Consider the following 22,377-nt stretch of genomic DNA (forward strand, 5'->3'; position numbering starts at 1 on the left):
TGCATTATTAACATTTTCTCTATCATTTGTCTTAAAAACAAAGAAAAATCACCAAAATAAACATCAATCCCTGAAGATGCCAGATTCCAGACTCCATCTTGGACCAACCACATGGCCCTCCTGCATCCTTCACTACTCCACTAAGACCAAGGATTTGGGCTAATTGAGGTCCTCTAGAGAGCTAGTCTGGACATTACAAAAGGAACCCCAAATAGTTCTAGTATCCAAATCCACACTTCCTTCTCAATAAAAATAGATTTCCCTTCTTAGACTCTGTGGGAGCCTGTTGCTGAGAGACCCATGAAATTATCATGACAGATGCAGATGTAAAAGGATGACAAATGTATGGGACCACAGTATTCCACAAGCTTACTGAAAAATTTACAATCAGCTCTCATAAGTCAGTTCAAACTGGCTCTAGTATATTCCTCTTGACTTGAGCTTCCACATTCACAACTTAGAAATATAAAACATAAACTCATAAAAGTAAAACAATGATGTAAAACAATATATCATTGTTAAATGAGAATATAAATAGGACATACAACTGAATTTAATGGAGAAGTTGTTTTTTGGAAAAGGCTGTCCTTGGAAGATAAGTGGAGTTGGATAAGGAGAGAAAAGTGGAAATATTCTAGGAAGGGAGATAGAAATTTGTTTTAATTTTTTTGCCATATTGGTAAAAACTTCATTTTTACACAATTCATCATGACCTTTTATATATCCTATATTTCCAATGTTTTTTAATTTAGCAATGTGTGCCTTTATATCCTACTCTTTAAGCTACTAGTCATAAATCCAAAATTATGTATTATAGTGGTAAAAACACTTGATTCAGAGAGAAAGGTGACAAGAGTTCAAGTATTACATTTTGTATGAAAATGCCATATAAAGACCTATATGAATACTTCATAATCACCCCTAAGATTTGCATTACCCTTTAGGCTTACAAAGTACTTTCTTTATAAACATCTTTTGAAATCTTAGAAATGAAGAATCTGAATCTAAGAGATATAAAATGAGTTGTTCAAGTCTACCCACACTGTAAATAGTAGACTATAGCTTTAAACTCCAATTCATGTTTTCTTTCTTATCATGTAATCTCTCTGTTCTTCAGTTTTCTCATCTGTAAAATGTAAATGATCTCTATATTTTCACTATCTATTTGATAAAATAATTGTGAAGAAAATACTTTTAAAACCACACAAAATTTAAATGAGTTTTCATGTAGTTCTAGTGCTCATTCTAAGTGATTTTATAGAAATCTAGCAACAAAGCAATTTAACCTGTACTGTTGCATTTACTTGTTGCCATGAGTTAGAAAGTCAAGTATTATTATATTGCAATAGAGATTTAAATGAAGGAACTGAGGATCAAGGAGGTTGATACAGCTGAAGGCCACAATGAAAGTCAAGCAAGGTTCCAAATTCAGCTATTCTGACTTTTTTAAAAAGGGTTTTCTAATTTTTTTTTAAATTTTATTTTAATGCAAGACTATTTTTTTTTAATCACAATGAGGAAGAACCTAGCAAATTGCACTCTTAGTGAGGAGAAGCTTAAGGTAAAATTTATGACTAAGAGATAGAGATAAATTTTCCCCAAGAAGAATATAACAATAACATTTTAAAGTACATTGTACACCTCAACTACAGCAGTTAAGAAATTAGAGCAGTTGAAGTTTAAGCAGATCTTTTCTTATAAGAGTTACTCTTAATGTTCTCCAACAAAAAAATAGAGGAAAAAAGAATATTGATAGCCTTTCTATTCTAAAAGAAAAAAAAATGGAATAAAATATAGACTTGGAAGGTAAGCTTGTGGAATACTGTGGGACCATAGTCCCATACATTTGTCATCCTTTTACTTTTTACATCTGCATCTGTTCATGGGTCTTTCAGCAACAGGCTCCCACACAGTCTAAGAAGAAAAATCTATTTTTTATTGAGAAGAAAGTAATTTGGACACTGGAACTGTCTGAGGTTCCTTTTTTAATGTCTGGATTAGCTCTCTAGAGGACCTCAGGATTAGCCTGAGTCCTTGGTCTTAGTGGAGAAGTGAAGGAGGCAGGAGGGCCATGTGTCTGGTCAAAGATGGAGCCTGGAATCTGGCATCTTCTCTTTTGTGTGTGGCTGAGAGAGCATTCCCAGTTGTCCCAGCCCTTAAATACTTCAGTACGATTATATCACTACACCACACTGAGCACACACAACTATTAAATTAACATAGAGAACCATTATCTCACATTGACTAGGTGCTTAACTATAAGTACCTTGCTGACCTAGATTTAAGTATATCTTTTCAGAGTTCTTGCCCTCTACATCCTCTACATTATTATTATTATTATTATTATTATTATTTTTTTTTTTTTTTTTTTTTTTTGCTGAGGCAATTGGGGTTAAGACTTGTCTAAGATCACACAGTTAGGAAGTGTTAGGTGTCTGAGATCGGATTTGATCCTGACTTCAGGGCTGGTGCTCTATCCACTGGGCCACCTAACTGCCCCAAGGGTTCCTTGTGAAAATTATCACAAAGTCTATAATTACACATGAACATTGTCCAAAATAAAGAGGCATGCAAATTAGCACATGTCCACAGCTCTAGGGGCTGCAGGAAATTAGACTATATCTAAAACAAGATGGATAGTAGCTAAGTAAGAATTTTATCTTTTAAAGTAGAAAGTCACTCCATTGTTAATCTACCAGGATGTCAATTTCTGAATGAGAGGTGACCTTGGGCTTTCAGAGTCTATAGTCAACAGGGAACACGCATTCTAATAGATTTCACTATAGTGGGAAAGGCTTTCTACGTTGGCCAGAAATGGATTGTATATATGTCTATTGTTCAAGGAGTACTGTGGATAAGTGTGGAGATACTCATCAATAGATGTCTTTTTTCCCCCCTTACTACAACATCTTATGAAAAGCAGTATAATATCATGATAGAAAGTTCTCTTTAAAATTAGAAGAATCTAGATTCAAGTCCTGCTCTGACAAATACTTACTGGACAACAATATCTTGATGTTCCAAGAACTTCTATAATATCATAAATCTTAGAAAACTCAATCCCTCACATTCCTTATAGTACAAAAGTTAGTGGTCAAGACCAAGTAATAAAACAAAATAAAACCTGGTAAAAAACATTCATAATCAATAATCCCCAAGCTTTGAACCAAGGATCCCTCAAGGAATTTGTGAACTCTTCTTGGGTATACAAGAAAGAAAGCTAGAAAAAAATAATAAATTAAAAATTCTCAATTAAATACCAAATTAAAAATTCTTAAAATCAAAGGAGATATTAATAAAATTGGAAATAAGAAAACAATTGAACAAAAATAATATTAAAAGTTTGTTTTATGAAAAAATAAAATAGATAAACCATTGGTTAGTTTAATGTAAAATAAAAAAAGAAAACTTAATTACCAATATGATTATCTAAATAGTTGCAGAAAAGGCTTTTGACAAATATGATACTCATTCCTTTTAAAAACACTAGAGGACATAGAAACAAATCTAGTTTTCCTTAAAATGATAAGTAAGATCTATCTAAAATCATCAGCAAGCATTATTTCTAATGGGCATAAGCTAGAAGTTTTCCTAATGAGATCAAGATTGAAACACCTTTATTATTCAATATAGTACTAGAAATGCTAGATTTGTCATTAAGAAAGAAAAACAAATTGAAATAATTAGACTGCACAATGAGAAAAAAAGTATCACTCATTTCACATGATATGCCTAAAGAATATCAACTTTAAAAAGTACCTGAGATAATTAACAACTTTAGCAAAATTGTGGGATATTAGATAAAGCCTTTCTACATATAATCAACAAAGCTCAGCAAGAAGAGATACAAAGAAAAATTCCATTTAAAATAACTGTAGATAATATGAAATATTTGGGATGCTACTCACCAGGACAAACCCAGGAATTATGTGAACACAAAATGTATTTCACACAATTAATCCAGATTTAAATAATTAGGAAAGTACCAATTATTCATGGATAGACTGAGTTAATAAAATAAAAATACAATTCTACCTTTACCTTCAGTGTCATACCAACCAAACTATCAAAAATTATTCCATAGAGCTAGAAAAAATAATAAAATTCACCTGGAAGAATAAAATGTTATATATAGCTATAAGGATAAATGAAAAGAATATATAAAAAAGGTAGCCAAGCTGTACCAGATTTAAAACTAAATTATAAAGCAGAAATCTTCATAACTATTTGGTAATGACTAAAAAATAGAAAGGTAGATCTGTGAAATAGATTAGGTACACACAACATAGCAAAAACTGATTATAGTAAACTAGTGTTTGATTAAATCAAAAGACCTCAATTTCTGTGATAAGAACTCACTATTTGACAAATACTCCAAAAAAATCTGAAAAATAACATGGTAGAAACTAGGCATAGAACAATATCTCACACCTTCTACCAAGATAAAATCAAAATAGGTACATGATTTAAACATAGAGGGTAATACCATAAACAAATTAAGTGAACAAGGAATAATTTAGTTGTCCGATCTTTGAAAAAGGGAAGAATTTATGAACAAGAAATAGAGAACATTAATGCATAATTTTTTATTACATTAAATTTTAATTAAAATATTTGCACAAACAAAGCCAATGTAACCTAGGTTAGAAGGGAAACAGAAATGTGGGAAATCATTTTTTACAGTCATTTTTACATATCGATTTCTGATAAAGGCTTCATTCCTCAAGTTTATAGAGAAGAGTCAAATACATTAGAAGTTATGTATACCTTTATACAAAATTCTCTAAATCACTACTAATTAATGTAATGCAAATTAAAACAACTCTGAGCTATTCCCTCACATCTCCCAGATTGGCTACTATAATAGAAAAAGAAAATGATGCATGCTTGAGATGTGGAAGATGGAATACTAATGCATTGTTTGTGAAGTTGTGAACTGATCAAGTATTCTGGAGAGCTATGTGGAATTATGCCCAATGGCATATACACTTTGATCCAGCAATATCACGATGAGGTCTGTATGCAAAGAGATCATAAAACAGGTAAAAGGATCTATATATACAAAAATATCTGTAGCTGCATTTTTGTGATGGCAAAGAATTGAAAATTAAGAGAATGACCATCAATTCCCCAAATGGCTGAACAAGTACCAGAGTACATGAATTTAATGAAATGGTATTGTACTATAAAAAATATTGAGCAGGCATATTTCAAAAAAATCTTGAAAGATATATAAATTGATGCTGGATGAAGTGAGGAGAATAAAGAGAACATTGAACACAGTAAAAAGAACAATGTGCATCAACTATGCTGGACTTACTCTCCTCAGCAATACAATGATCTAAGATAATTCCAAACTCACATGATGAAAATGCTATACACAACCAGGGAAAAAACTGTGTCATCTTGTAAACTCTGTGTAGGTACACTGGAATCAGACAACCGAGCACTTAAGGCTAATTACCTATTGGTCAATACTCTATTAGCATATGCTTGGAAAATGGACCTTCTCACTATTCTGTGCTGGCTAGATCTTTTGGTGTATACAAATAATTGTAGGATGGATTAGGGGGTGGAGTAAGACAAGCCAGAGTCACTTTGGAGGAGGACGAGGAAAAGGGAGGTCAGTTGGTAAAGAGCATCTGGCAATTTTGTCAATCCCCTTCACTTCTCCCTCTAAAGCCAAAGGACTTTTGCTTATCCTGACTCTGGCTGATTCTGAGGCCTCCAGGGAGCTAACATGGACTTCACATTTTGGCACCCAAAGTGAACTAAGGACCCTAATTTCACTGAAGAAGTCCCCGGTGACCAGGAAATATGTTGTCTTTTAATAGACAAACAGGGAACTTACTTTGTTAAGGACTAAACTATGTTGATGCCCAAGAAGAACCAAATTGCCATCTATGAACTCCTTTTTAAGGAGGGTGTAATTATAGCTAAGAAGGATGTCCACATGCCAAAGCACCCTGAGCTGGAAGACAAGAATGTGCCCAATCTCCATGTCATGAAGGCCATGCAGTCTCTCAGGATTCACTTTTGCAATACTAGCAGCAAAAGAGACAGCCTGAGTGGTCACTGAATTCCTTATACAAGCATTTGCAATTATGGGTGTGCCACAAGCAACAAAAACAGATAATGGACCTGCATATGCTTCTAAACATTTTCCACACTTTTGTGCATAGTATCAGATTTTACACAGCACTGGCATACCCTTTAATCCTCAAGGACAGACCATAGTAGAGAGGAGAAACAAAGACATTAAGACGCTCCCTCAAAACAAAAGAAAGAGGGAGCTACAGATAACCCTAGAGAACTTCTACATTTAGCTCTTTATACTATTAACTTCTTGATTTTTAATAAAGATGCACTGGCTCTGGCAGACAGATTTTATAACCCACTGGAAGGGCAGTGTCCAGTGTAAGCAGCTCCATTATCTTTAGATAATTACTAGGTGATGTGGAGAGATCCAGAAAGTGGTGAATGGAAGGGACCAGAGAGGTTAACTGCTTGGGGAAGAGGATTTCCTTGTATCTCTACAGATGGAGAAGGAATCAGGGTGGGTGCCAACAAGCCGTATTCACCTTGTCCATTGGAGAGAGATGGAGCTGACCCTTGAAATTAAGAAGACTCAAGAAACATCAGGTGGTTCCATTGCTGACTGTGCCCACCACTGAAAGAGCATGACAGTTATGGCATTTTACTCATGGACATCAAAAAGTGTTGGACTTCAAAATCCTCAGGAATCATTGGATTCTCTGAGACATGATAAGACTGTTGTAAAACTTGAAAACCCTCAGGAATCATTGGATTCTCTGAGACATGATAAGACTGTTGTGCAACTTAGAAACCCTTAGGAATTATTGGATTCTCTGAGACATGATAAGACTGTTGCAGGACTTTAAAATCTGCAAGAATCATTGGATTTCCTAACATATAAAAAGATTGTTGATGGACTTCAAAAACTTGCAGGGATTATTGGATTCCCTGACACATGAAGCAATAGACAATAGATTGGGTTTGAACTATCTCTTGGCTGCTGAAGGAGACATATGTGTGATCTCTGTTTACATACACTCTTTCTAGGACTACTGGAAATCTTGTACAATACCATGTTGATTTACATTATTTGTTATATCACTACTTGCACATACAATTCATGTTTGTTGAGCCTGCACTAGCTGTGGGGAGAGTCATCACTAATAGCCTGTGCTTTATTGCTATGTGCTTATGTAATACCTTTTATGCTGATGGATTTGTGCATACCTGTTTCTAGTAAGACAGTTCAGCCCAGAGACCTGCTAACAATATCTGGCTTGATTCTTTACTTCCCTTTGGTGTTTTTCATCTTTCTTCCTGAGATGTCAGGGAGGGCATGATCATCTCCTTTTTAGTGCTTTTACCTCTCTTCCTGAGAAGTTGGGGGGCCAGGGTGGTCACCTCCTTTTTGGTGTTTTTACCTCCTTTCCTGAGAAGTCAAGGAGGGCATGATTAACTCCTTTTTGGGGTTCTCACCTACCTGAGAAGTCAGGGATGGTGTGACCAGGGTGGTGTTCTAAAACAGAAGAAAGCAGGAGATGTAAAGGGCTGAAACTCTGAATAGGTGCACTGGAATCAGACAATCAATCACTTAAGGCTATTTAACTATTGGACAATACTCTATTAGCATATGCTTGGAAAATGGACCTTCTCACTATTCCGTGCTGGCTCAACCTTTTGGTGTATACAGATAATTGTAGGAGGGATTAGGGGTTGGAGTAAGACAACAAGTCTTTGGAGGAGGACGAGGAGACAGGAGATCAGTCAGTGGAGAGCTTGTGGTAGTTTTGTCAATCTTTTCCATTTCTCCCCCTAAAGACCAAGGATTTTTGCTTACCCTGACTCTGGCTGATTCTGAAGTCTCCAGGGAGATAACCCAGACTTCACAGCATCTGAATGCAGGTTGAAGGACACTATTTTCACTTTTTTTGCTTTGTGTGCATGTGTGTGTATGTATGTGTAAGAGAGAGACAGAGAGAAAGAGACAGAGACAGAGACATATAAACTTCTCTCTTGTTCTATGTCTCCTTTCATAACATGACTAATGTTGAAATAGGTTTACATGGTTGCATATGTATAATCTATATCAGATTGCTTGCCATCTTTGAGGGAGAACATGGGAGAAAGAAAAACAATGAAACTAAATCTTAAAAAAAGGAATGTTGAAAACTATCTTTACATTTAATTGGAAAAATAAAATACTCTTTACCAAAAATTGTATTTTACATATATATGTGTGTGTGTGTATGTGTGTGTGTGTGTGCGCGCGTGTGTGTGTGAATGTGTGTATGAAGGTTTTGTTTTGTTTTGTTTTTGTTATTGTATCCTGTGCTCCTAGCACAATTACTGAAACTTATTAGATGTTTTAAAAATGTTTTATTGTTTGATTGAGACACTGTGTGTATATATTTCCACATATGTATGTATGTATGCACAAAAAAATAAAAATTGTTATTTTGGGGAGAAGGAACTAGTGGAGCTGATGGTAATGACATTAGAAAACAATGTAGAAGTTTTTTTATAAGAAAATTAGACGTTTTAAGGATGAAAAGGTGAAAAGAAAGTTCATTCCAGACTTGGACAGAATGTAAAAGCATGGAGATGGGAAATGAACTATGAATACCAAGGTTAGTTAGGTTAAATTGCAGACCAGAGAGTATATTGATTAAAAAACTAGGAGTCAATGTTGAATTCTAAGATTTTTATAGGCAGCACAAACTGGCATTTCATAAAGTCTGATTAATAATCACGGTTTTTAGAATGGAAAGAATTATTTCCCATGCTTAGAATAACAACTCTTTTTTTATATATATGAGGGATTCAAAGAGGTGAGACTTGATTGTCCAGTCTAGCTGCAAAGAAGATATTATAAAGGCATTTAAAATATATATTCTATTGCATGGATTTCAATACAATTCAACTAAGAAAAAATTCATTTTAATAACCCAGATGGAAAAAAAAAAGAAATGCTATATAGAAAAACTATTTCACTTTTTTTTTTTGGAAGGCATACATATCAATTAACAGATTTAGAGTCTTTGGCTTGTTTTCACACAATAATGTGTACATGAAGACAGAAAGCTTCATAGTATCTGCTACTCTTTCTTTAAGATATACAACTTCCGTTAGAAGGTAATGAGATGGAAAAATAGGAGAGGTTCCTTCTAACAATTATAGGAATCAGTTAATTAGCATAGAACATGAGCCTTAAGCTGCATTGCTCAAAAAAACATTTATTTTAATGAAGTATCCATTGTTGATAAGAAACTATTTTACACACAAAAAATTATAAAACATCTGAAAAAATAAATCAAAGGCACTTTCTAAAAATGTAGCTTAGAATGTATATGTCTCTTTGCATCCAAAAGTTTTATTTCTCCCACTTAAAAAATAAGAATATCATTGTCACTTATCTACCTCTCAGGGGTACTGTAAGAATTAATTAACTGTAATGTGCTCAATCAGAATTAAAGAAGAGTATGTCAGTCATACCTCAAATGGTACATAGGGCCTATTATGTAAGTACTTGACTATTTTGAGAGGTTGGAGAAACTAGATTGATTCAGGGGTCATTTTAAGTTGGGCACTCCAATAAGATGATGTGCACCATGAAAATGGTGAAGAAACAGATGAAAATGTATCAATAGTCATTTTAATCGAACAGATTGATGTTACATTTATTAAGTGCATATTATGTTACACAGTGGTAATAGATGTTGCTGCTGTTCAGTTTTGTCATGATGCCATTTGAGGTTTTCTTGTCAGAGTAATTAGAGTGGTTTGCCATTTCCTTCTCCACCTCATTTTACAGATGAGGAAACTGAGGCAAACAGCTCAGTGTCACATGGTTAGTAAATGTCTCAGGCCAAATTTGAACTGAGGCTCTGGTGCTCTATAGACAGCTTGCTACATCTAACTAAGACACTTAATGATGAATAGATCAGAAGGTTTGATGAATAATTAATGGAGGAAAGTGCTTATGTTTAGATATAGACATCTATCATCTTATGGATGTTAAAGGTATCATGTGCAGTAATATAAGTCCTAGATTTACAATTTGAATCCTGGCTCTGTAATCCTAAGGAAGTTAGTTCACATGTCTAGCTCTCAATTTCCTAATAAATAGAATGAAGAGGGGCTGGAATACATTGAATCCAATTTGTCAAAAAATATTAAGAGCCTACTGTGTGAAAGAAACTGAAGTTACAAAGCAGGGAAAATCACATGTATGTGCTAGCTATTTGGCAGAATTAATGCAATTAAAACATGTTAGAAGACTTAAGGGTAACCCTATCCTCAGGGAACTTACATTATATTTGGCATGAGGAGGGAAGGAAAAGATCTGTAAGCTCCCTTTCAATTCTAAATGATAATAACTTAACACTAAATGTCAATAAGAATGTAAGAGATAATAATGGAGATGCAAGTATAGATAGATATCTAACTCTAGACCAAATGCTTTATTCTCTTATTATTATTATTATTGCTTTTGTGTGTATTCCTTTCTCAGTCTGGTGAAACCTATGAACCCTTTCTCAGAAAAAAATGTATAAAATATATAGGATTATAAAGAAACCAATCAAATTGAAATACCATTAGCAAAGTGTATTTTTTTAAAAGTACATAGACCCTTGCCTAGAGCTTTCTTTCTCAATTTTGCATTGATTAGCATCATTTCATATTTCTGGGCATGTGTAGTCTAGCAAAGTATCTATTTATTGTATCTTAAAGTTTGCAATTAATCACAAACAACATAGAAAAGAATTCCAAATGCCAATTAACAATTCAGCCTGAAATTAACATTCTTATCCTGACATTCCAGAAACATTTCTAAACAAAAAAATTTTATTTGGTCCCCATGTTATCATAGAATTTCAAGAAATCCATGGAAATAATTAAACAATCAAGGTGTGGCTCAACAGCACTGCAAAGGGAAAAAAAATGTCCTTAAGGTTTGATTTAAAATGTTCCTGAGTTAGAAAAGGGCAAGCTAGGTTCAGCAAGCTAAATATCTGCAATGTCTCTAAGGTCAAACATTAATTAGTAGGAATTCAACAATAAAAGTCATAGGTATTTTCAATTTTGGATTGATTCTAATGGATGCAAACTCCTTGTATTCTTTAGCCAAGAAAAGATAAAAAGTCAAGTCAGACCTTTAAGGTTTCTCTGATGTAGAAAGACCTTCAAATAAACATTCCCGAGATACTGTTTTTATTCTAGACCCATTTTCCAAGGCCAAAAATGACCATCAAAGAAAGGGGAAGTAGAAACTTTCTTTGGGCCTTGTTTGAATTTTCATTTACTACTTTCTGATGTATGAGACTTCTAGTCCTAGAAAAAAAGAAATATGTTTTTGCCCATTAAATACTGGAAAATAACTGTGTAATAAGGAAGCATTAGCAATATCTTAATGATCTTTAGTGCTGAAAGGCATAAATCCTCAAAAACAATAACAGCAATCAAAGAACAGTGAGCCAGATATCAAAGATCTATATTGCCATTAATACACTGAGGTAAAAGTTGACTCAAAATTCAGAGATAATGGATTGATGTTAATCCTATAAGTGGTTCAGACAGAATTTCTTAACATAGTGGGACTGCTGAATAATGGAAAAAATTTGTCAAAAACCGTGATAGAAGTGAGTGTGAATTATTCTGACACATTTTTGGAGGAGAGAATCGAAAAGTTGCAGTTGTGAGGTAGACTTTCCAGGATGATAAATGGTTATATAGGGATTGATTTAATTGAGATGGGGATAAAAGCAATGTGCTCCATTAAAGGGGATATTTTTTTCTTTTTAATAGGAAAGACATACTTTAAAGAGTGACATACACTTCTTCCTTTAAAAGTTTGTTATTTATCTTAAAGAAGTACTATGATTAAGTTTTATATAATTGACCAAAAAAAAGACAAATTTAAGAAATTGATCATTTTAAACTGGGAAAACATTTTTACAATCAAAGATTCTGATAAAGGCCTCATTTCTAAAATATATAGAGAATTGACTCTAATCTATAAGAAATCAAACCATTCTCCAATTGATAAATGGTCAAAGGATATGAACAGGCAATTCTCAGATGAAGAAATTGAAACTATTTATAGACATATGAAAATATGCTCCAAATCATTATTAATCAGAGAAATGTAAATTAAGACAACTCTGAGATACCACTACACACCTGTCAGATTGGCTAGAATGACAGGGAAAGATAATGGTGAATGTTGGAGGGGATGTGGGAAAACAGGGACACTGATACATTGTTGGTGGAATTGTGAACATATCCAGCCATTCTGGAGAGCAATTTGGAACTATGCTCAAAAAGTTATCAAACTGTGCATACCCTTTGATCCAGCAGTGTTTCTACTGGGCTTATACCCCAAAGAGATACTAAAGAAAGGAAAGGGACCTGTATGTGCCAAAATGTTTGTGGCAGCCCTGTTTGTAGTGGCTAGAAGCTGGAAAATGAAAGGATGTCCATCAATTGGAGAATGGTTGAGTAAATTGTGGTATATGAATGTTGTGGAATATTATTGTTCCATAAGGAATGACCAACAGGATGAATACAGAGAGGACTGGCGAGACTTACATGAACTGATGCTGAGTGAAATGAGCAGAACCAGGAGATCATTATATACCTCAACAACGATACTGTTTGAGGATGTATTCTAATGGAAGTGGATTTCTTCGATAAAGAGAGCCTTAATTGATCAAAGATGGACAGAAGCAGCTACACCCAGAGAAAGAACACTGGGAAATGCATATAAACTGCTTGCATTTTTGTTTTTCTTCACGGGTTATTTATACCTTCTGAATTCAATTCTCCCTGTGCAACAAGAAAACTATTCGGTTCTGCACACATAGATTGTATCTAGGATATACTGCAACCCATTCAACATGTAAAGGACAGCTTGCTATCTGGGGGAAGGGGTGGAGGGAGGAAGGGGAAAAATCAGAACAGAAGTGAATGCAAGGGATAATGCTGTAAAAAATTACCCTGGCATGTGTTCTATCAATAAAAAGTTATTAAAAAAAAAGAAATTGATCATTTTCATGTCTATATTTTGAAATTATTACCTTTATTGCATTATAAAGAATGTTCCCCTAAAACCTTCCTCTGTTGCCTCATTGTTGTATGGCTATGTTTTTTGGAAACTAGTCCAGAGGATCTTTGGATTTGGCAGGTCCTATCTTACTGGAAAATTTCTGAATAAGGACCCTTTTCTTTTCTTTTTTTTTTTTTTTTTTTAATTATAGCTTTTTATTTACAAGTTATATGCATGGGCAATTTTTACAGCATTGACAATTGCCAAACCTTTTGTTCGAATTTTTTTTCCTCTCCTTCCCCCCATCCCCTCCCCCAGATGGCAGGTTGACCAATACATGTTAAATATGTTAAAGTATAAATTAGATACAATATAAGTATACATGTCCAAACAGTTGTTTTGCTGTACAAAAAGAATTGGACTTTGAAATAGTGTACTATTAGCCTGTGAAGGAAATCAAAATTGCAGGTGGACAAAAATAGAGGGGTTGGGAATTCTATGTAATGGTTCATAGTCATCTCCCAGAGTTCTTTCACTGCATGTAGCTGATTCAGTTCATTACTGCTCTACTAGAACTGATTTGGTTCATCTCATTGTTGAAGAGGCCACGTCCATCAGAATTGATCATCATATAGTATTATTGTTGAAGTGTTAATGATCTCCTGGTCCTGCTCATTTCACTCAGCATCAGTTCATGTAAGTCTCTCCAGGCCTTTCTGAAATCATCCTGCTGGTCATTTCTTACCAAACAATAATATTCTACCTGTCTGTTTTTTTAATCCACAATCTAGCCAACTTGATTTTTAATAAAGGCCATTCTCAAAAGCTTAACTTCTAAGTGACTAATATTTTATTTGGGATTTCTTTTTTTTTCTTTTTTTTTTCAGGAAGGATGGGATACAAAATTTTTTTAAAGTGTAAAGCCAAAAAAAGATTATTTTTCACTTTAGAAGAAATGTACTGATAATATCACAGATCTTTTGAAGTATATTATTGAAGCAGGGTCACAAAATATAAACAGACAGACAAATCCTAACACTAGAAAAGCAATTTTTGAAGGTAAGAGGAGAAAAGAATGGCTAAAACACTATAAAAAGCTGATATAACAAACATTTCTAGCTGAACTACACATATTTAAATGCCGGAAGTATTTATTCCAATTTTTTTTTTATTTTGCTTTTCTAAAGTGGATTAGATGAAGGATAAAAATCTTTGCTGGCTACTGTTACTTGCAAACTATAGAGTGATCAGGAAGGTAATACTGTTATCTCAGAGATTTAACTATTATTGCTTCAAAATGACAAAGTTATGTTATCAAATGTATGATTATCATCTGTAATCTATGCATATTATACTTCTGGTCAACTTTTTTTTTTTAAAGGAGGGAACAAAAAGGAAAAAAAATTGCAGGACATCTTCAAATACCTGTGAGTCAAGCAAAAAAGTAAAAATTAAGTAATTTTTTTTTGCATTTATTATGTACCAGATTTGGGCAGTTAAATGAACAGTCAGTAAAGCACCAAACCTAGAATCAGGAAGATCTGGATTTAAATCCAGTTTCCAATACTAACTGTGTGACCCTGACAAGTCACTTAATCCTTTTTGCCTCAGTTTTCTCAGTTGTACAATGAGCTGGAGAAAGAAATGACAAACCACTCTAGTAGCTTATCAAGAAATCAGAAATGCATTCACAAACCATCAGATATGACTGAACAAAGACTGAATAATAGTATGCACCAGATGTTATGTTGGGCTCTATTTTAACAAACACAAATTAGAACTTTTTCTACCCTTACATTGTTGACAATATATAGAAGGAGATAAAAGGAATGCATGTATATGTACTAAATATGCTCAAGATATCCTGTGAGGGATGAAGAGATGGGAAGCACCAGGCATCATATAGTAGGTGATGTTTGACTGGAATCTTAAGGAAAAGTAGGGTTTGTAGGAGATAAAGGTAGGGTAGTATCAGTTCAAAGCAATGCCTTCCTTTAAGCTTATTTTTTTCCCTTTAAGTTTTATTCCTCTCTTCAGAAACAATAAAATGATGCTCAAATCAGATCCCTTCAATAATGACCATGTTTAGACATAATAATAGGCCATTTTACACTTAAGTTTATTTTATAATAAGTACTTTCCTTACAAAAGATACTTATGAGATGTTACAGAATTACAAAACATAGAACTGGAAAGGATCTCTGAGTTCATATAGTCCAACCCATACACCAAAAGGTTACCCAATATAATAAATAAATTATTAACTAGTCTCTACTTGAAGAACTCCAAAGAATGGCTATCATTTCCTATCCCATTCTATTTTATTACAACTCTAATTCTTAAGGACTTTTATTTTGTTTTCACTTTATTAAACAAGATTAATTTCTTCCTTGCAACTTTTATCTTTTCATTCCTCTTGATTCTGTCTTCTGGTGCCAAATGAAGAAAATACTTGAAATCAATTTTCATGTGTCCTGTGAATCTTCCTTACACTAGACTAACCTTGCTTAATTCCTTCAGACTTCTCTTATATAATATGTACTCAAATTTCTTCACCATCATTGTCGAAATATTCTGGACTTCCACTAGCTTGTCAATATCCTTTCTAAAAAAAAGTATCTTATATTGAGCACAATAAACCAGGAGATTATAATGAGAATTAAGTACAATGAAATGATAACTTCCATTATTTCTGAAAATTTGCTTCTATTCTTGGAGCCCAAGATTGAATTGATTTTACTGAATTTCCTATGTAATTTGAGCTTAGAGGTAACTAAAACCCCTAGGAACAAATAGGGTTACTTATAAAATTTTCTCTTTTTTTCTTTGCTTGAGAGTTGATAGAGGATTTCATTGCTGAAGTTTATTTTATAAATAAGAAAAACTAGGGATCAAAAAAGTTGTGCAATTATCCCAGATCTCAAATCCAAATCTCCTGACAATATTCCCACTGGTCTTTCCATAACATCTCTCAGATAAATGTTTTTGTGGCAGACTTATTTTCTGGCATCTGCTTTCTATCTTCTTCCCTTTCTTGGAGATTTATGGGGAAAGCATTATAGACACTTTTTCTCCTAAAGGGATGAAAATATAAATCTAAATACAGTTAGCATATGACTTAGAATAGCTTGACCTAGTGAGGCTCCCAAACAACCTGTCTGGTCTGGGAAATCCATATGTGGGGGAGAACTTGATGATGCCCTGCTTGGTAAAAAGGAATAGAGATGCAAACAAAAACCCACTTTACTTTATAGTTTTTTCTTGCTACCATCTCTTGGCAAAGGCCTCCAATCACATTGTGGGATATATTTCCATATCCCACTGAAACCCATTATCTAGTTATTATTTATCATATCAAACATTTCCTTTTAATATGTACTTCAATGAATTTTGTTTTTTCCCTTCCTTTTTCTTACCCACTTCTCTCTATTTTCTCTGTTTCTATCAACTTATACAATCCTTGGGGAAAATGGAAATTGTTTACAAGGTGTAATTGATGCTAAAAAAAGAAATTAGATCAAAACTTCATTGTAGAATGTTTGATCAAGAATATTATAAGAAATATAATTAACGTATCACACACACACACACACACACACACACACACACACACACAAATTGAAAACAATTCTTCAGTTCTGATTTCATTAAGTGAGCCAGTTTTGTTTTCAGGGAAAACTGGAAATATTTACAGTAGTAAAACATTGAGGGAATGCATTCTTAGAAAGAATTTCCCTTGATCAAAATTAATCAAGCTTTCTACATATGGGACAGTCATTTTTTATTTTGATTCACAGAGTGAAAATTGTTTCCCTTTGTCTATAGGATAAAGTGCAAATTCCACTATGGCTCTCAAAGTCTTCCATAATTTAGCCCCAATTTTATCTTATTTCAGACTCTCTCCTATGAAATCTCCATTTTTACATTCATCTACTTATTATCCATATTATTTTGGGTTTTTTTTCTTAAAGTGCTCCTCTTCTCCATCTTGTATTTTATGAGGCAGTACTTCTCTAAGAAATGAGAAAATATGAAAGTTACATATCTCTAATGTAATATATTTACATATTAGTTTATATATGTAATATAATACATAAAATAAAATTAATGTGACAATATTTTTACTTAAATATTTTTTTCAAAAGAAGAATTGATTGACAAATTGGAAGGTGCATGTGGAAATTATTGATATAAAAATGCATCAACAAAATTTAAAAGTATATGATAAGTATAGTAATTATGTGTATATATTTATATACATATAATGATTTAATTTTGATAGTTATCAAAACTTAAAACTGCCTTAAGAACTCTGAGACAGAGTGTATACATAATCTTTTTTTTTAATTTACAAAACATATGCATGAGTAATTTTTCAACTTTGACCCTTGCAAAACTTTCTGTTCCAACTTTTCCTCCCCTTGCCCCCACCCCCTTCCCTAAATGGCAGATAGTCCCATACATGTTAAATATGTTAAAGTATATGTTAAATACACTATATGTATACATATTTATACAGTTATCTTGCTGCACAAGAAAAATTGAATTTAGAAAGAAGGGGAAAATAACTTGAGCCGGAAAACAAAAATGCAAGCAGGCAATAACACAGAGTAGAAATGCTATGTTGTGGTCTACAATCATTTCCCATAGTTCTTTCGCTAGGTGTAGTTGGTTCTCTTCATTACTGAACAATTGGAACTGATTTGGATCATCTCATTGTTGAAGAGAGCCATGTCCATCAGAATTGATCACCATATAGTATTGTTGTTGAAATGTATAATTATCTCCTGGTTCTACTCATTTCACTAAGCATCAGTTCATGTAAATCTCTCCAGATCTCTCTGAAATCATCCTGCTGATCATTTCTTACAGAACAATAACATTCCATAACATTCATATGGTATGCATTCTTTAAAGATTAGTTTAGATTAATCCTCTACCCCAACTATTCCAAATATCTGAGGTACTCTTTTCCTAAAAATTCCCATAGTGCTTCATGTTGGCATTGCTTTTTTTCATCTACTATAAGCTGTTTTATATAGATTGTAATCTCCTTGAGGTCAGAGTCATATATTAATTTTCCTTGCATCCGTTAGAATAAGCATTCAATAAATATTTGTGATGATGGTGGCCGTGGTGATGGTGGTGGTGTGTGTATGTGTGTATGGGCATATGTGATTGCATTCTCATTTTAGAGCTTATAACAGGATCAAGATGAGCTGGTCTTTGTACCAAGTTGCCAAAAACTAGTTGTGATAGTACTTATAATTCAGCAGAAAAACAAACAAAAATCTCTGAATTTATCACCTAATTAGCAAGAATCTTTGATTAAATATCAATGTAGCTTAATGGGTTCTTTCTTTAACCTGATGGTCCATATTAATTACCTTGTAGCACTGCCCTAATTTTTGGCCCAACACTGACCTGTTCAAAGTGTCTTCCATATTCTAAGCTTGTCATCTCTTCCCAGCATATGCACAGATCTGCACTGTAGTTTCCCCTCTGAAAATAAGGGTCTTGTATCTTGTGGTCTATCTCTCTGTGATCTTTCCTCAATTTCTATGTGTTTAAAAAATATGTGTTGAAGATGCCTTTTGTGCTATTTGTCTGAACATATTTTTTACTCCTTGACCTGGGCACCAGAAAAGCTAGTTAAGGCTCTGTAGCGAACATAAGAGAAATAAGAATTATTAAAAATCCTTCACAAGAAAATCAGCCTAAGTGTCATGCCATATTTTCAGAAATGTATCTCCTCAGTAAAAGGGATTAATACAAAAAGAGAAGACATGTAGGTAATTGTAATATATTTTCCCACTATTTTGTGTCATTTACCACATGTGTTTATATACCTATATAATTATTCAGTGTGAAAGTTTATGTCAGTGTGATTCAAAATTCTAGAAGTCAGAAAGTTCAGAGTTGTGATTCCCATAGCAACCACAACCCCACCCCTTTGTTTTTATATAGAATTTGTATAACTGGAAAAGTTGTTAAATTTTATATCTTAATATAAACATGCACTCATGTTGAGTGTCTTTTTATAGTTGCTTTGGGGACCACAATTTTGAATTTTCCAATTTTCTCTGCATTTGAATTCTCAATTGGAATATTGCAGTGACTGACTTTTCCCCATTTTGTTGAAGCAAAGACAAAGGGAAAGAGAATAACAATTTATCGAAAATTCAAGTAGTCCCTATTCTGTATTGTTTCTTGCCTAAGGAAATAACTAAAGAAAGACCAGGAAATTGTATATTTTTTTCCTAATAAAACATAAACTGTTAGAAAAAGAATAACTAATTAAAATGGAAATTTTATTTAAATTAGTCTTTGTTGTTTATAATTACCTTTAAGTGATTGTATTTCACTTTAATTCCTAAAGTCAAAGAATAGTTAAGAGTAAAAAAGAAAGAAAAAAAAAACAGAAAAATATTCAACTCCCATAGGATCTTAGATGTAGAGCTGGAAAAAAACAATAACCTTTGACGATCATTAAGCCTAAATTATTTATTTTATAGATGAGGAGACTGATATTCAAAGAAGTTAAATGATTTATCTAGTGCCATACAGCAAGACTTATGGCAGGATACTCTCAGAGTGCCTTCCCCCACACTCCTCACACCCCTCAGCCCTGCCTATCATGCCCCTTCCCTTTGGCTCATCATTATGGAAAATGGGCAGTCCCTAAGTGATAAAATTGTGTCTGTATTTGTTTTAATTTTGTTTTAATAATATATTTAAGGAAACCAATACAATTAAATACAATCATCATAAACAATCTGACTTTTTATTGAGATTTAGTATGTAAGTTTTTCAATGTGCATTTTTTTTCCTTTTAAAACAAGTACAGTCTTATGACATGGTTTCATAATTGCTGAAATATGCACTCTATAACCACTTAAACAGTAATTATCATAATAAGGATATATATTTTTCAAAAAAACATATTATAAAGCCCAAAAATATAGCTTGATAGAGATGTCTGCCTCACACTCAAGGAAAAGAGGTTTTATGAACTGTGAAACCATACGCTTCCTCTATAAAATGTTCCTCACGGTTATTTTAAAAAGCATCCATATGACAAAAACTTTAGTGTCATTCCCACCCCATATTTTCCATAATTTTATATCTATTCATAAAACATCCCTCAAGATATTCTTCATCAAATTATAGTTACAGAGTAGATTTTGTGAGGTCATTACATTATCCCACTCCAGGTAAAAACACACTTAAACCATACAAGAACAATGATGGGCTGTCCTCCAGAGACTCCAGAAAAGAAAATTTTAGAATTAAAATAACAATGGTGACTATGCCAATATTGCATATAAGAATATCAAAGAAAGAATTTCAATGGGAATAATGACTATTCACTTTTCTATAAGCTTAAGGGCAATCTGACTATTTTTTTTCACTGTTAGTGAAAGAGGATATATGAAAGTGTCCCTGGCCCTGGTTATCTTTAAGAAAGGAAGACATTTGCACTTCTCTTTGAATGTCTAACTAATTCTTTGGACATTGCAACAGCCTAATCAGTCTCTGAGTGAAATTCAAAGAATTGGAGATTTCTGAGGATCAGATTTACTGGATGCAGTCTAATCCTTTTGATAACCTTGGTAATTATGATTTCCAATTAAACAACCATTTTCTAGATTGAATTGCTAACAGATTGCCTGTAGTTTTCTGTCAACTTTTCTAATGAGTGCATGAAATCTCAGGACCAAAAAGAAAGCATTACCCACAAAATTTTATGTTTCATTTTCAGGAGGAATAGTTATTTATGTAAGTTGCTGTTTGGTTATTGTGAAGTATAATGGAACTTGATGAGAGTTGATGAATGTTCTGCAAGGGAATGTTCCATATTGCCATAGATGTGTTATAGAAAGAACTTATATATGCAAATCCCCTCCCCTTTTTATCTCTCCCACATAACTCTTTCTCTCTTATTGTTATTCATCATTATCATCTCTGGATAATGATTATCTATAGTCAGAAGGCTTCCAAACATCCATACTGCTGCCAAATAGATGCTCCTAAAACACAGGTCTAACCTATGATGTAGAATCTTCTCTTTACTTCATTCTGTTCAACATATATAAAAATCCATTTCTCATCAATATATACTTTCACAGGAATTTGTACATCTTCATGTCTATTATGCATTCCCTTTTCATCTCTGCCTTTAGAATTCCTGCTTTCTTCAAGGCTCAGCTCCAATATAAAACTTATCATAATTCCTTTATTCTTTAATATCTATTCCTTGGGAAAGGTCTTTTTATATTTCTAGAATTCAATGTTCTATACATATGTTTTAAATTTGTGTATCTTTTTTTTAATTGTTGAGCTATTACCATTCTTCTTTGCTCATAGAGCATAGTACTTTCTTTGATGTAGGCATTCCATGCTAGGCAGTCCTATGCCAGTCTCTCATGTCTCACAATCAGTTCCAAAGTTATTCAGTGAGATCTTGAGAGTATCCTTGTAATTCTTCTTTGTAATTCTTTGTGAATTCTTCTTTTGTGTGAATTCTTCATAATATTTGTCTTTTAGCCATATATATATATGCCATTTGAATAATGTGGCCAGTCCATCAGGATTGAGCTACCTGCAGTAGGGTTTGAATACTTGGCAGTTTAGCACAAGATATGGCTTCAGTTTCCAGTTTCTTATCTTACCAATTGATCTTTAGAGTCTTTGTAAGACAATTCAAATGGAAGCAATTCAATTTTCTAGTATGGCACTGTTATACTGTCCAGGCTTTGCAGACATAAAACAAGAAAGTGTTGTGTTATAAGAGCAAGGCAAAATTACCATAACTCAAAAAATGTGATATCCACACATTTGGACATCTCCATTCCAAATGTTTATATTGACTATTTGTGCCCCACCAGTTGTAGAGTCTTCCAAGATTATAGTCTTCTAATCAATCACATTCAGGCATACTGTACATTGACTCTTTCATAATGGTGTCATTTTAGCCCTCTTTAATTATGAAGGACAGCAACTAATCAAAACATGCTATTTTCCCTAATAGAATACAACCTTCTTTATTCTATGAATTGTTCAATTTTTGTCATTCTGTGCCCAGTACCTAAAATCTAGGAGGCATTTATAAATTCTTACTTTCTAAATGGATGAATGAATTTGATAGAGCAATGTTTGCGATAGGCTTAAATGAAGTTACTCTCTGTGAATACTGTTACATTGTGATTAGTACTTCTGGAAGACTTCCAGAATCATTCCTCCAAATCTTCAGAACAGTTTAGAAATCTGAACTTTTCCAGATCCAGTGTGATCAT

The sequence above is a fragment of the Antechinus flavipes genome, chromosome 1 (assembly GCF_016432865.1).
Source record: "Antechinus flavipes isolate AdamAnt ecotype Samford, QLD, Australia chromosome 1, AdamAnt_v2, whole genome shotgun sequence".
NCBI lineage: Eukaryota > Metazoa > Chordata > Mammalia > Dasyuromorphia > Dasyuridae > Antechinus > Antechinus flavipes.